The 15,279-nt window shown below is 41.9% G+C and overlaps 1 protein-coding gene across 2 annotated transcripts in view; it reads left to right on the forward strand.

The window, feature by feature from the left end:
• Positions 1–15,279, forward strand: part of LOC117366111 (alcohol dehydrogenase 1A-like) — an 81,868-nt gene that overhangs the window by 31,748 nt on the left and 34,841 nt on the right. The gene's annotated exons all lie outside the window — the stretch shown is intronic.

The following is a 15,279-nucleotide window of genomic DNA, read 5'->3' on the forward strand; positions in this document are numbered from 1 at the left end:
CGTCCCGTTTTGAATGGGACTGCCCGTTAGTACACCGCCTGTCCCGTTGTCCCCACACACTGCTTTGGGATGACAAAATGTCCCGTTTTCAGTGGTGAGGGCAATGTAATAACAGGACGGTCCTGTTCAAAACCCTGGAAGAGTTGGGGGACACATGCATCCACTCAAGATGTCACCTCCTACAAGCTGACTGCTGCTTTCACCTGCTCTAACGCAACATCCGCTTCCGATTAAGGCGGGACACATCCAAGGGGGAGGGGTTGTGCCAGTGAAGAACGGGTTGGCGCGCGATTGTCGGGGCGCTTTTGACGGGTCACCCTGCGAGATTGATGGTGGGTGACCTCAGGTATGAGTTTCACAGTAGTATGGGGAGGGTTTTTTTTCCCAGGGAGTGGTGCTGAGTCGCGGATATAAATTTGCCCTCCAACAGCAGCAGCTCGCCACATGGTTGTGGGCTGCAGTATAAGCAGGCAGGATACCGGTGCAGGACACGAACAGAACTCGGCAGCTCTGTTCATGGGGTGGAATGTGAGTGAAGGAGAGCAGCTCTTCTCTTCGGTGGGGGGGAGGGGTGATGGTGACTTATCGGCCGACTGACATTTGATTCCCCTGCTATAAACATTTGGAAAGTGGTTAGAAATAGTGGGCAGGTGCTTCCCCCTTCTCTGTCGTTGTGTGTGTGTAGGAGGGAGACACTTACTAGCTGAAAGTGTATAAGAGGCACAGGACTCGTTGTCGCCACACAGCATCTTGATCAGGGGACAGGGCAGTTTCATAGTGTCAATGTCCAAAATGACTTGGCAGCGGTAGCACACTAGGGACTCTTCGTGGGGGGGGGGGGGAGGGTTGATGGTGACTTATCAGCAGGAGGCTGTGGCTGGGTCCTGCCTGACATTGTAAGGATAGTAAAAAGTGTTTGCAAGCCCCAAAATGGAATGCAGAGACTGAAGCAAAGGGGGATTTTGGAAAACTTTGCAGGTAATGTAAAACGTTCCCGTATAGCACAGTAAAGACAGCCAGGTTTGTTACTTCCCCAATAGATCACAAGCCTCCAGAAAACCACCAAAATGACTACTGCTTGCCAGGGGGGAAAAAAAATGGACAAATCAAACTCCCGTGCAAAAGTTTACAGCTCCAACCAATAGAAGTGACTAATTCTCCTTACCCTGTGACAAACAGAGCAAATGTATCATTTGCATCTATCTGTACTACTTAAGAGGTAGTTTGTATTTGTTGGTAGTCAACTTGGGGGGTTTGTGCCTTGTGCTTTAATATTGTATTAGGTATTTTACTCAGGGGTTTGCCAGAGGGCGTTGTTACTGACCTGTATTTTCACATCCCTGCTTTCTGGGAGATTTTATGTACTGGATGCTGAATTTAAAAAACTCTCCAAAGCAAATTGGGCAAATTCTGTAAGCACTTCTGCTCTGACCTTTCTATGTGCTTGTTCACGCAAGAGTATTTGTAGTAAAGTTTTGGAGAGTTGCTGTTACCCTGTGGCAGTGGTGTACCAAGGGCGGGGCCGGGATATGTGTCAAAAAATGATGGGCCCCGGGTGTCACATACCCTAGGTATGCCACTGTTTCTCTCCAACGTCAGAGTTCATGTTGGAGAGAGGCTTGTGGGTCAGCCACATGCAGCGTTTCAAAGCTGCTTGGGCCAGGCTGGGCCGTTCAGAAGTGCTGGGTCATCATCCGCCATCCAGGAGTGCTAGAACAAGAAGCAGTTCAAAGACTAAGAGGAGCAGTTCCACAAGTAAGAAGAGAGGGGATGCACGGTGGGGGTGTCTTTATCAGACTCAAAAACAAATGTCACCAGGAGCGTAGATCGCATACTCTCTTCCTCTAAGGATGTTTCCATTCAATCTAACTAGGGACAAATCTCCCTGGACCTGAGGTTGTCGTTTTTTTCGTCGGAACAAAGTAAATTCTGGAGAATGGAGGCACAACTTCATTAGGAAACCCCAGAACTTCCATCAGATATCTCTTAAGCAGTTCAGTGGGAGCTGTATTCTTGGATTGAGGAAAGTTAACAAAACATAGATTTAACCGACGGGTATAATTCTCCATTTTTTCAACTTTGTTTCTCAGTCCCACTAACCCCTGACTATCACTTTCTTTTCCAGAGATAAATTTAAAAAAGATTTGGCATCGATTTGTGAACATTTCTAAAGAAAGAACTGAATATTTCATGGGGTGCCCTAAATTTTTCACATGACTGTATATCATATACCTCTATAAATATACATACTAAAACCATGCAAATGTATCATAATTTAAACTTCCTTAGTATTTCCTGCTTCACACTATCATGTATGAACTGTGAAGTAGTGAGCTATTTATACCCCTTTCCCCCCCCTGGATAATTCTTATATTAATTAAAGTAGTCTGAGAAAAAGAAGGTCTTTATTCCTTTCTTAAACTTTTAGGTATCTTTTTCTAGTTTTAGTTCCTCTGGTAGGGAGTTCCACCACTTTGGAGCAACCACTGAGGACATTCTTTTCCTGATACTTCTGTATTTGATGTCCTTGAACAATGGTATTTCCAATAAGTATTCTTGACTCAAACAAATTGTGCATGTTGTAGTATGGTTGTGTAGTCTGGTTTCTAAGTAATGCATTTCCAAAAGATGAATGATCTTGAATTTCACCCTACTTTCAATAGGGAGCCAGTGTAATTCTTTCAGAATCTGAGTGGCATTCTGTATTATTTGGATCTGTTTGATCATGTACTGAGGAACGCCCAGCAGGATTGCATTGCAGTAGTCCAAAATAGAGAGTGGGAGAAAGTGACTAGTGGTGTACCCCAGGGCTCGGTACTTGGGCCGATCCTTTTTAATATTTATATCAATGACCTGGAAAACGGAACATCCAGTGAGATCATCAAGTTTGCAGACGACACAAAACTCTGCCGGGCAATCAGATCGCAGGAGGACAGTGAGGAACTCCAGAGTGATTTGTGTCGGTTAGAAAAATGGGCGGAGAAATGGCAGATGAAGTTCAATGTGGAGAAATGCAAGGTAATGCATTTAGGCAGTAAAAATAAGGAATAAGAGTACAGAATGTCAGGTGCAACTCTGGGAAAAAGTGAACAAGAAAGGGATCTGGGTGTACTGATAGATAGGACCCTGAAGCCGTCGGCACAATGCGCGGCAGCGGCAAATAAGGCAAATAGAATGTTGGGCATGATAAAGAAAGGAATCTCGAGTAGATCGGAGAAAGTTATAATGCCGCTTTATAGGGCAATGGTCAGACCCCACTTGGAATACTGCGTCCAACATTGGTCTCCCTACCTAAAGAAGGATATAAAACTGCTGGAGAGGGTGCAGAGACGAGCAACTAAACTAGTGAAGGGTATGGAGAAACTGGAATATGAGGATCGACTTAAAACACTGGGATTGTTCTCCTTTGAGAAAAGGAGACTGCGTGGGGATATGATCGAGACCTTCAAAATACTGAAAGGAATCGACAAAATAGAGCAGAGAAGATTATTTACATTGTCCAATTTGACACGGACAAGAGGACATGAAATGAAGCTAAGGGGGGGCAAGTTCAGGACTAATATCAGGAAGTTCTGCTTCACACAGAGAGTGGTTGACATCTGGAATACTCTCCCAGGGGAGATTATTGCGGAATCGACAGTCCTAGGCTTCAAAAGCAAACTAGATGCATATCTCCTTGAGAGAGGCATATAAAGATATGGTTGGCTATAAAATAAAAATTATTCCAATTTATATCCACAAGATATCCTTTATATAGATATCCTTTATATCAAAAAGATAAGTGACTTGTGATGTTCTGGACTGTATGTTAACAGTTTTTCAGATATTATTTTACAATGGAGTTTTTGACCAGGGATGTTTTTTCCTATGCTGCTTAAAGTTGTATACGGCAGACATAGAGATCCTCCAAGTGATTGTTTTCTTTCCCTGGAAGAAACTGAGGTCCTTTCTCCATTTAGAAATATATATCCTATCTTGTGCTTCACTCCTCTACAGTAGTGGATATAAATTGGAATAATTTTTGTGAATTTTTAGTATATTCCTCTTGCTATTTTGGATTATTTGGCTATAAAATAAGCCAGGTGTATACCTAGCAGGGCCTCCGCGTGTGCGGATCGCCGGACTTGATGGACCGAAGGTCTGATCCGGAGATGGCGCTTCTTATGTTCTTATGTTCTTAGAGTACCAGGGATATTATTAAATTGGACATTGCTTGAAAGTTCAGATATCTGACCCAGTAGAGTTTGCCATAAGCATTTTTTAACAATGTGTTGAATTTGTATTGACATGTCTAAGTTTGGATTCAGCCATACTCCTAGGTTTCTCACACTCTCTGTGGATTACTTTATGGTATTTACCGTATTTGCAAACGTATAGCACGCAGCGGCGTATCAAGTTTCAAGTTTCAAGTTTATTTATTCTTGATGAATCGCCTATATAAATTGCTAGGCGATGTACAATGATATAACATGTATTAATAAATGAAACAAGTACAATATTAATAGTGATATAAAAAACAAATTAGTTGTTGGTTAAAATAGAACACACTTACAAACTGATTATAAATCTTATTTTAAAATAATATGTGGCTAAAAACATACAAGACTTGTGTGGGTTAGGTGGGGGAGAAGTTACAGTTTTTGATAGAATAGAAGAAAAAACATGAAAGGGAAAAAACAAAAGGTGGGTAAAAATGGCTGATTTTTTAAAAAAAGATAAAAAATATAAAACTCGGTAATGGTTATAAGATTATCAATTTTTATTAGTCCTAAGCTCCATAGGCATCTTTAAAAAGAAAGGTTTTAAGCATTTTTTTAAACAGTTTTAGGTCTTTTAGTTCTCTGATGTGTTGGGGTAAAAGATTCCAAGAGTGAGGGGCAATAACTGAGAACATGTCTTGTCTTCTAGTTCCTATCATTTTAATAGATGGTACTGTAAGGAGATTAGCTGAAGATGAACGAAGTGAGCGTGTTGTACTATATGGGATAAGCCATCTGTTAATAAATTGGGGTTCATTAAAATTTAAAGCTTTGAACACCAAAAACAATAATTTGAAGGTGAAACGATGGCTTATAGGAAGCCAATGGGATTTAATCAACAGCGGAGTAACGTGGTCATATTTTTTAGCTTTGTAAATTAGACGCACACCCTTTTTTATATACATTTTAAAGAAAAAAAAATAATCTGCGTTGTTTTTGAGCCATGTTTTACCAAGAAATCTCAACATAAAATATCACGGAACACTGATGTTTTGGACAAATCTACCAAGTTCAAAATACTGTTCTGTATTATAGAACAGTCAGCATCTGAAAGAGAGCAGAAACAACGTGACACACGTGTACAATGTGAAATTGTGCCTTGTATATATAGTATGTACTTGTGAGACCTTGCAGCGTCCAAGAGAGAGCAGAAACAACGTGACGGTATATTAATATAAACCAGAAGTTTTAGACTGACTGAAATTTCAAATCATAATTTTGATTACCGGCGCATAAGACACACCCCATATTTTAGCGTATTTTGAGGGGGGAAAAGTGTGTCTTATACGCCGGCAAATACGGTACATTCAGCGTTAGTTGATATATTGAGTAGTTCCCTCCCCATCTGTTAATCAGAAGTAGTTCAGTTTTTTCCTTATTGGCTACTAGACCATTTACTCAATAGACAGTTCAATACTCTGTTTCCTACATTTTAGTGGTCCTCAACTGCAGCCTCAGTTCATCCTAATGGCACTATCACACCACTTTTGCATGAATGCTTCTGATCTTGAAATCTGCCTCGAGTAGATTTGATTTAAATCAAATAGATTTAAATCACTGTTTAAATCAGTGGTTCCCAACCTTGTCCTGGAGGACCACCAGGACAGTCAGGTTTTCAGGATAGCCCTAATGAATATGCATGGGAGATATCTGCATATAATGGAGGTGCCAGGCATGCAAATCTGCTCCATACATATTCATTAGGGCTATCCTGAAAACCTGACTGGCCTGGTGGTCCTCCAGGACAAGGTTGGGAACCACTGATTTAAATCATGGTTTTCTACAGAAAGACTAATTCTTGCTGGTATAATCTTAATTTTTACAACCACATGCTTCATTTTTTGAAAAAGAACTTTTCATATTAATTTTACAGTTATATAAAAAAAATTGCTGATTTGGTTATATTATTATATTCTGAAATTATTGTGAGGAGAACTATCTCCAGTTAAATAGGATGATCATTCATATTCAGACTTTTCTGTGAACTTTATTGAAAAATAATAATTAACATAATAACAATTTAAATAGTTTTATTTAACCAAAACAATGACATTATAGCATATGGGGCTCATATGGCACTTGGACGATCTAAAAGACAGGTTGTCCAAGTGCCAATAATCAAAAGGTTTTTTTGGACAAATCCAGGGAGATTTTAGGCCTCTGAATCCCGCTCTGCACCCAGAGCTGAAAGGGGAGGTTTTGGAGGAGTAGTTAGGTGGTAGGTGGGCAGGATGTGGGCAGGCCTAGACTTAGTCATCCTGAAGGGATAGTCGAAGGTTTGATGAGACTTTCTAGATGGAACTTATACATTGTGAGTCAGATTAAGTGCCCAAAAGGTATCCAAAGTGACCAGATAATCACTGCAGACACAAAGAAAAGACCTATACACACTCTCCCCCACCCCCCCCATGTTCACTGACCCCGTTGCACCCCCACAAATATACCTTTCTCCAAAACATAAGCACCTGGCATAGGAAAGCCTAGTAGAGCTGCACAGAGGGGGCTTAAGTAGTCTGGGGAGTGGGCTAGTGAACCATAGGGAGGAGGACCCAGGCCAATAAGCCACTCTAACTACTACATTCACTGTGGAAAATATGAGCCCACAAAAAAAATCCCAAAACCCTATTCTACTGTCATATAGGTACCACCTGCAGCCATAAGGGCTATTGGGGTTGTAGGCAGGTGGGTATAGTGGGTTTTGGGAGTGTTTGGGGAGGACTCACCATAGCTTATAAGGGAGTTCTGGTGAGATGTTTATGTGGCTCCCTTTCCTTAGGTCTTCCTGCAATTTTTCAGTCCGTATGTCATTCCAATTTCCAGATCATTTATAAATATGTTAAATAGCATCAGTCCCAGTACAGATCTCTGCAGCACTCCATTCACCCTCCTCCATTGAAAAAATGGCTATTTAACCCTTCTTTCTGTTTCTGTCCAATAACCAATTCCTAATCCAAAACAGAACATTGTCTCCAATCCCATGACACTTTAATTTTCTCAGGAGTCTCTTATGATTAACTTTGTTCAAAGCTTTCTGAAAATCTAGACAAACTACATCAACCAGCTTACTTCATTTCTTTGAATAAACATGGATACCAGCTCACTTGTATCCACGTTTATTCAAAGAAATGAAGTAAGTTGGTGAGACAAGACTTCCCTTGGTTGAACCCATGCTGACTCTAACCCATTAAACCATGTTTGTCTACATGGTCCATAATGTTATTCTTTACAATAGTTTCTACTATACATTTCTCCCTCCGTATTCGCGGTTTCAAAATTGTGGTTTCAACTGTTCGCAATTTTTGGCATGCTGGCTCCTCCCCAAAAATTACATCATCCATGGGTAAAGTTCTGTACAGTCCCAATAAAAATTTTGGCCCTTACCAGCTTTCACAGAGAAAATCACTTCTGGCTGAGTTGTCTCGCTGCACTGCGGAGCTGGAGACTAGGGTGGCGACGGTGGAGGAGGTGACTACATCAACCTCATCAGATCTTGCAGAGCTTCGTACACAGTTATGTTCTCAAGGCACAAAATAAGATCTCAAAAATCGATCATGTTGAGACAACATCAGGTTTGTGGGCCTCCCGGAATCTGTTGCCGACTCCCGCCTAATCTCTGAGTTGGAGCACTGATTGCAGGCAGAGTTACCTTTGCTGGAGGGTATGTGCCTCCTTAAGTTGGAGCGCGTACATCGACTGGGCTGGCGGGAGAAAAGTTGCCACAGCCCTCGGGTGGTGATTGTCAAAGTTCATAATTATCTCCACAAGGTGGCACTTTTCCAGTGCTACAAGGCTAAAAGGGAGTCGCTTAATTTGAAGGAGAATTGGTGCGCCTGTTGTTATTCGCGATTTCATTATATTAACGGTGGTTGTTACAAAAACCCCGTGAATAACATATAAAAAGTTATTCGCAGTTTTTCCATATTCGCGGGGCTGTTTCGCCCCTAACCCTCGTGAATTCGGAGGGAGAAGTGTATTGCCTGGAACTGAAATCAGGCTTACCAGTCTGGAGACCTTATCTGGTGAAGGACGTAAGAGGACATGAAGTGGTCCAGAGGAGGGTGATGAAAACGATAGGTGGCTTGTGCCAGAAGATGTATGAGGAGAGACTGGAAGTTCTGAATATGTATACCCTAGAGGAAAGGAGGGACAGGGGAGATATGATTCAGACGTTCAGATACTTGAAGGGTATTAACGTAGAATGAAATCTTTTCCAGAGAAAGGAAAATTATAAAACCAGAGGACATAATTTGAGGTCGAGGGGTGGTAGATTCAAGAGCAATGTAAGAAAATTCTACTTTACGGAGAAGGTGGTGGATGCCTGGAATGCACTCCTGAGAAAGATGGTGGAGAGGAAAACAGTGATGGAGTTCAAAGAAGCGTGGGATGAACACAGAGGATCTAGAATTAGAAAATAATAGTAAATATTGAACTAAGGCCAGTACTGGGCAGACTTGCACGGTCTGTGTCTGTATATGGTCGTTTGGGGGAGAATGGGCTGGGGAGGGCTTCAATGGCTGGAATGGTGTTGATGGGCTGGAATTTTGACAGAGATTTCAGCAGTTGGAACCCAAGCAAAGTACCGGGTAGAGCTTTGTATTCTTGCCCAGAAATAGCTAAGAAGAAAAAATTTAAAAAATTTAAATTGAATCAGGTTGGGCAGACTGGATGGACCATTCAGGTCTTTATCTGCCATCATCTACTACATTACTATGTAATTTCATGGATCACCTCGAAACCCATATAGATGACTTCTGCAGGCATAAGAGCTATTAGGGTGGTAGACAAATGGGTACAGTAGGTTTTGGGGGAGATTTGAAGGGCTTACCATATAATGTACAAGGGTTATGGTGAGATGTGTACCTGGCACCCTTAATGTGAAGTTCACAGCAATGCCCCCTAGGATGCCCCACTGCTCTGCTGGCATGTCCATTAAAAATGCTGCCAGTCTATAAAATACATGCCAATCCATTAAGAATTCAAATGGCTTGTTTTGGATGTTTGTAATTTGGACTTTTTTTTTTTAATAATGGCAAAAAAAATTAGATGTCAAACAGAATATCGCCACCTGATTTTTGGACATTTTTCTCGAAATGTCCAAAATTGGACTTAGATGTCCTATCAAAAATGCCCCACCACATCTCCAGTCCATTAAATTATTATCCAATTGGTGTCCAAACATAAAGAAAATATTGTAATTCAGCAACCGACATCCTTTCTGGAAAAAAACAAATATTTTGCATCCCAGTCAATCAGGATTTGGTTAGCATTGTTCCACTGAGCAAACATAAACTCTGAAATTTAAGAACTCACATGCAAAGTGCTTTCAGGGTTCAGTGCTGAGACCCAGTGGCATAGCGAGGGAGGTTGGCATCCGGCATCACCGCGCCAAGCACTCCCACTCTTCCCTGACACTTGAGCATCCCCCCACTCTTTCCCACTGCTTGAACGCCTCCCTGTCCCCGTGTACCTCTTGAAATGTTCACCTCTTGAAATGTTCTCGGCTCCCTTCTGACATCACATCCTGGTCCTGTGACCAGAATATGACATCAGAAGGGAGCTAAAGCTGGTATGAGCAGCAAGTGGAAGATGCTGATCGCACCGGCAAACATTTCAAGAGGTACATGGGGGGGGGGGCCAGGAGAGGCCAATGCCAGGGGTGGTCTGCCCCCCCTTACTACGCCACTGCTGGGACCTATTCTTTTCTAAAATCTTTCAGTCACAATTTACCCTTTTACTGCATTCTCTTGGGATTACATCTATGTCTATTAGGACAACATCCAATCATTTCCTCTAAAAGTCCGCTCTTTGTATATAATTGATGACATATCACATAAACTTTCTCAGGTAGCTAATTGGATTGCACTGAATGGATTAAAATTGAATCCATCTAAATCTGTTACTTTAATTTTCTCATTACTCAGTTCTCCAAATCTGGCTGTTTGTCCAACAATTCATGGTGGTCATGTTCTACTCAAAGATACAATTAGGATCCTTGGAGCTTACACACATAGAGGGGCATAATCAAATGACGGAGTTTCCCCTCCCAATGCATATTAGGGAGGGGCTGAAGACCATTTTGAGCCAATCAGGGCCTCCAGCTCCCACTGCATGTTGGGGGAGGTCTGGGATGTCAGTGTGATTTCAGAGATGTCAGGAGGATGTGGGGGATGTCAGGGGGAGGTCCGGGATTTCAGAGGATGTCAGGGGGGGGGAGGGGTGTAGGGCCCTGTGGCTCAGCTGAACCTGGCAGGAGGAAACTCCATCAGCTGACCCACCAGGAATCCCTGAAACTGGCTCAGCTGATGGGGATTCCTTCTGCCACGATCAGCTGATGTGAAGCCTATGTTTTGTTTTTTTGGGGGGGTTGCTCTTTGGGTGGTGGGAGGGGGTCGTGACCAGTGGGGGGAATAAAGGGGGGGTCATGCCTTAAATCCTCCAGTGGTCTTCTTGTCAGTTTGGGTACCTTTGTGGAACTTAGATGCAACTCAAACAGGTCTAAATGCCAGTGTCTAAGTTCCCTCTAGGAAAACTTTGATTATGACTGGGGTATGTCCAGGTTGAAGCCCACCTGATTCCCGCCCATAACACACCTCCCAACATGCCCCTTCGTTCTCTGGACCCACAGCAGCTTAGAAGTGCTGCTGCATGTCCAGAAAGTTGATTTTGATTATTGGTACTTGGACGTCCCTGATATTAGGACATCCAAGTGCTGACTTAGACTGGTTTTTGGACATTTTAAAGTTTTGATTATGAGCCCCATACAGTATAGTTTTCATCAATTTCTTTTGCAAAAAACAGAATACAAAATTCACAAATGTGAATTTCTAGCACTCCATTAAAGATACTTGTTCACAAAAAAAATTTGCAGAAGGTTCAGTTTTTCTTCCTTTATGCAGACAAAGGAAAACTCACTCTTACAAGGCAGTAAGAAAACACAAGAAATGGATCTAATATATGTGAAAAGACAGGTATCCTTCCTATTAGAAAATTGTGAAAAGTTGGAGATGTTCTGCAGAAGTAGATCAGCACCTTTGTTCTCCTCTCCCATCAGGGATATACCATGTCAGCCACTCACTGTACACTCTACACTGTACTCTCCCCGGGCAGTCCCTGAATTGGAAAGATCCACACTTTGGTTTATGATCAAGGCTAGTGAGGTCTACACAGGGAGGTTATAATGTAATATGGTTTTCAGTTTGCTTTAATGTTGTAGTAACTGCTGAGAATGTATTCCTTGCCTTGTGATCATGTCAAACTGCTTTCCTTCCACTATGCTATTAGTTGCATTTTCCCTGCAATGATCCTCTGGGCTGCCAGCTGCCATCTTTGTATCATCTCTCCTCTTAAATTAATATGTATATTTAACCTTTTTGCTGTCCTAACTTATATATAGCTAAAAGCAGAATATCACAGTACAGTTAGATTGATTGCCTACCCTTTGCCTTCATACCACCCTGGCAATATTTGGATAGTGCTGAGATGGTCCATATGAATTTTCAGTGACACTGTCTGTACAGTGCTGCTGGAAATGTCTGAATAGGGCTCATCCATATAGCAGAAGCTGCTATACAGATAAGTGTTTTTGAATATCCAGCAAAATTCCCAAAGTTATCCATAAATTACTTCCAGCTTTATAAATATTCATTGCTAACAGAATTGAGCGGGCTTTGCCCTTCATCCACTGACAGAGATCTCATACTTAATATCAGAAAAATTCCAAAAGATATCCCTAAGCTAATTCCACATCAGGGAGATTAGCTTCATCTCAAAGCACACTTCCTAGCTTAACTTCATAAAAGGAATAAACTTTCTTTCTAAAACACTTCCTGTTCACATAAATCAGCAGTCCCAGAGATAACTTGTGAGTTAAGTTTTTTTTGCACTGGTTCTTTAAGGAAGTCTTTTAGAATGAAAATTAAATCCTGTGTGTTCTGTATATCTTTTTGCCCAGCCAAGCCAGCTGTTTTGCCTTTTCATAAATACCCTCAAATATCATTCCATATTCACAAAAACACAGAATATTCATCCATAGGCAACGGAACGCTTTTTTTGTTTGGGGACACCCCACCTAAGCTCTGCCCCAGACCCTGCCCCCATAATAGTATTAATTGTAATATCATTTTTTCCATTCATTTTTCATATATACACACAATATAATCTTATTGACAACACATAATGGTTAACCACAAAACTAATTACACAAAGCACAGTGCATGCTTTTCAACATTTATTTCTACCAGAACACCTGGCCTTGGTCACATATGCAGAACACAGATAAACCCTATGCAATACAGGACCACAAACTAAAAATACTAATATATACAAACGAAACCCTAAGATGCAAGATTCTGCATGCAGTGCAACCCCAGAGAAATAGAACAGTGCAAAATATAGACAGCAGTTGTAAATTTTCAAAACTGATAAATTTCAATTACTATATTGAAAATAAAATCATTTCCCCTACCTTTGTTTGGTGATTTTATTTTTCTAACCAACTTTTTCCAGTTTCTGCCTGCACTTCCTTCTGTCTGTGCTTTTATCTGTGTATCCAGGGCCTTCTTATCCATTTGCTGTTTTTCTCTCCTTCATCACTTTCTGCCCTACATCCATCTTTTCCTTATGAGATGGCGGGGATGTCACTAGTGAAAACTAGAAGTCAGAAATTGCTTTGATAAATAATATATGAACTGACTTCGCATTCAACACAAACCTGTCTATGAAGTGTAATCAATATGTTTTAAGTTGCTCAGAAATGTGAAACTCAACAAGGGGGGAACGCACCCCCCTAGAATGGGAACAGAGTTTACCTCCCAGTCATTGCAACTGTTTCTGTAGAGATCACACTTCAAGCCAGGATGTTGGTTAATAAAGATTGTTACAGTCCTTGAAATGATATAAAGTATAGGATTTTCTCCTTTCTTCTTATACTTGTTTTATACTTGTCAGAACATCACTTATGCATGATTAATAGAATCATAACTTAGCTCAATGAGGGGTTTGGGGTCCCGACGCGGCCCCGTTTCTTGTCCTTCGTCAGGAGACCCACTCACGATTGCTGGAAAACTGGCTGTAGTCTTTTAAACTTCAGTTATGTTAAAGTTAGTGATACGACAACATTTCAAAACTGAAAAGCTCTCACACCACAAAGTGTATTCAAACTGGCAGTTTGAATACACTTTGTGGTGTGAGAGCTTTTCAGTTTTGAACTGGTAGTTTGAATAAACTTTGTGGTGTGAGAGCTTTTCAGTTTTGAAATGTTGTCGTATCACTAACTTTAACATAACTGAAGTTTAAAAGACTACAGCCAGTTTTCCAGCAATCGTGAGTGGGTCTCCTGACGAAGGACACGAAACGGGGCCGCGTCGGGACCCCAAACCCCTCATTAAGCTAAGTTATGATTCTATTAATCATGCATAAGTGATGTTCTGACAAGTATAAAACAAGTATAAAAAGAAAGGAGAAAATCCTATACTTTATATCATTTCAAGGACTGTAACAATCTTTATTAACCAACATCCTGGCTTGAAGTGTGATCTCTACAGAAACAGTTGCAATGACTGGGAGGTAAACTCTGTTCCCATTCTAGGGGGGTGCGTTCCCCCCTTGTTGAGTTTCACATTTCTGAGCAACTTAAAACATATTGATTACACTTCATAGACAGGTTTGTGTTGAATGCGAAGTCAGTTCATATATTATTTATTCTACATCCATCTTTAGCACTAACTTTTAACATTCAACTTTCTTCCATTTTTCATCTTTCTTCTGAAAATCTATCTACTTTTCCATGTCTTCCCTTCCCATCTATCTATGTGTACCATCTCTTTCCTCTTTTTCTCCCCATTATCATCTATCCATAAGAATCATTTCTTATCTCTTCCCTGCCACATCCATTGCTGTGCACCATCTCCTCCCTCTGTCTCCCTCTCCTATGGTCAGACATCTGTCTTCCCACTTCCCCCCCTCCTATGGTCTGGCATCTTTCTCTTCTCCTTCCCATGGTTTGGAATATCTTTCTCCTTCCCTCCTTCTTCCTGTGGTCTAACATCTTTCTCCTTTTCCTTCTCTCCTCTCCTCTCCTTTCCTTTCTGAGGTCTAGCATCTCTCTCCTCTCCTTCCTGCAGTCTAGCATCTCTTTCCTCTCCTTCCCACAATAGGGCATCTCTCCTCTCTCCTTTCCTTCCATTCCCTAGTCTGGTATCTCTCTCTCCTTCCCATTCTAGTGGTCTGATATCTCTCTTCCCTACTTCCATCATCCTTCTCCAGAATATGACATCTCTCTCTTCTTTGAGTCATCTCTCCTCCCTCCTAGTGTAACATTTCTCCCTCCCTCCTCCCACCCCTATCATGTCCAACAATTTCCCTCTTTCTTCCTTTTCTCATGTATAGCATCTCTCTTTCCCTCCCACTCCACACACCTATGTCCAATTCTCTTTTTCTCTTCCCTCACCCACCAACAATATCTCTTTCCCTCCCTTCCCACCATCCCACCCATACATCTCTCTTTCCCTCCCTTCCCACCATCCCACCCATACATCTCTCTTTCCCTCCCTTCCTAACTCCCAGCCTGTGCATCTGTCTTTCCCAACCCCCAGCCCATGCATCTGTCCTTCCCTGCCTCCCCAAACCCCTTCCAGTCCATACAATTTCTGTCCTCCTTGCTTTCCTAACCTCCTTGCAGCCCGTGCATCATCTATTCTTCCATACCTTCCCAAACTCCTTCCAGTCCATGCAATATCTGTCCTTCTTTCTTTCCCAACCCCTACCCCCCCACCCCGTGCAGCATCTATCCTTCCCTCATTCCCAACTCCAGCCCTTCTCCCCCCCTCCCTCTCAGCTGGATTCTGTGGTACAACCTTTCCCCAGTTCCCGACCCCCACACCTACCACCTCCCTGCCACTGTAATTTAAAATCTTCGGGCAGTCTTTGGCACAATGAAGCAAGCCTCCCACTGTCGACCTGCCCCAGAAGTGTTCTTTCTGCAGCGTCCTGCCTACTCAGGAATAGGAAGTTCTGCAGAAAG

This window comes from Geotrypetes seraphini, chromosome 1, assembly GCF_902459505.1.
Source record: "Geotrypetes seraphini chromosome 1, aGeoSer1.1, whole genome shotgun sequence".
In the NCBI taxonomy this organism is placed as follows: Eukaryota; Metazoa; Chordata; class Amphibia; order Gymnophiona; family Dermophiidae; genus Geotrypetes; species Geotrypetes seraphini.